The 1592-nt window shown below is 30.2% G+C and overlaps 1 protein-coding gene across 1 annotated transcript in view; it reads left to right on the top strand.

The window, feature by feature from the left end:
- tbx5a (T-box transcription factor 5a) overlaps positions 1 to 1592 on the top strand; it is a gene marked incomplete in the record, with an annotated part of 19006 nt that overhangs the window by 14384 nt on the left and 3030 nt on the right.

Raw genomic sequence — 1592 nt, 5'->3', positions numbered from 1 at the left:
AAGTGGGAAAGCTCTTTGGCTCCAATTCCTACAAACTTCATGTAACCTTTTTTGTTCAAGCCACACATTTTATTCTAACTCAGCTTTTTAGTAAATATAGTTTAGTTCTGGAAAAGTTTTTTTTTTAAATTGCTGCACTTTTGAGATGTTTTTAAAACAAAGCAATAGATTGAAGCAGATCCGCATCAGCCAGACTAATGCAGTGTTTAGCCCAATTTAAATCAAATATCAAAACTTGCACATAATACGTGAAACCACAATTTTAATCTACAATAAGCTCTCTGTGTGTGCACTTGGTTACACTTTTCAGAGAAAAGTTTTTTGCAAAACTAGGTCACTTTTTAAAATGGGTGGGAGATCCTGATCCTGAGTAAATACAGGGCTAGTGTCTCAGATTCTAATACCAATATCTGTCATGTCCATTAAATAATGTTATGATTTTTGCTTTTAGATAGTCAATTATGATAAGGACAAAGGTTTTAGGTAAAAAAAAAAACATGTTTTGTGTTAACTAACAGCGTAAAATTAAACAAAGAATTCCTTTATTATTTTCTGCTGCACAAAAAGTCACTGGTGCAAAACAACAAAACGAAGCAACAACGTAACAAAAATATAAATAAAACAATGTTAACACACACAAAAAAATAATAATTCTCATTTCATGCGTGCATGTGGAGACTGGACTACCAACTTAATTTTTCACTTTATTTGAGAAAAATAAAGTCAGTAGTGCAAATAAAGAGTTAACAAATGAATCAATGTTACTGCAGTCTGATACCAATAATCATTTTGGTATCAATAATATTGATACGTGGACCAATACACCTGCCCCTGCTGTTTAAATCACACACAAACAATGTTTTGTGTACACATGACAGAAAATTCTCAATGTTGTATAAAGTACCTGAAAGTGATACTTGAGTAAAAGTACAAGTATCTTATCATAAAATTACTTTGGTAAAAGTTCAAGTCTTCTCTAAGAATATTACTTGAGTAAAAGTCTTAAAGTGTCTGATTTATTTTGTAGTTAATATCAAAAGTAAATTTCTGACATAAAATGTACTTAAGTAATAAAAACAAAAGTATTGAGTAAAAATGAGTGCTTAGATTTTCTAAAATACATTTACTGGAAGGTGACCTCTTCAAAATTATTTTTTCTAAAGGTGTGCAGCGTTGATTAATTGTATACAAGCTAAATATTGTATCAGAATGGTATATATTTATACTTCTCATGCAACCACAATTAAATTCACTCTATCCAGGAGACACAATTTTTCAGGAGAGTATTTTTTAACAATAACAAGCTGAAATGAAAATAGGAGTAATGACTCTATTTCTTACCTTTTTTAAAAATTTAAGAAGTAGAAAGTACAGATAATTGAATAAAAATGTAAAAAGTACGCTGAAAAATAATTACTCAAGTAAAGTATAGATAACCAAAAATTTCTGCATAAGTACAGTAACAAAGTATTTGTACTTTGTTACTGTACAACTCTGAAAATTCTGAACCTATTTGGCATTTTGTGTTGCATGTTTACTTGCTGATGTGTGTGTGTGTGTGTGTGTGTGTGTGTGTGTGTGTGTGTGTGTGT

This window comes from Austrofundulus limnaeus, unplaced genomic scaffold (assembly GCF_001266775.1).
Source record: "Austrofundulus limnaeus strain Quisiro unplaced genomic scaffold, Austrofundulus_limnaeus-1.0 Scaffold793, whole genome shotgun sequence".
In the NCBI taxonomy this organism is placed as follows: domain Eukaryota; kingdom Metazoa; phylum Chordata; class Actinopteri; order Cyprinodontiformes; family Rivulidae; genus Austrofundulus; species Austrofundulus limnaeus.
This window is presented reverse-complemented; position numbering and strand designations above follow the sequence as displayed.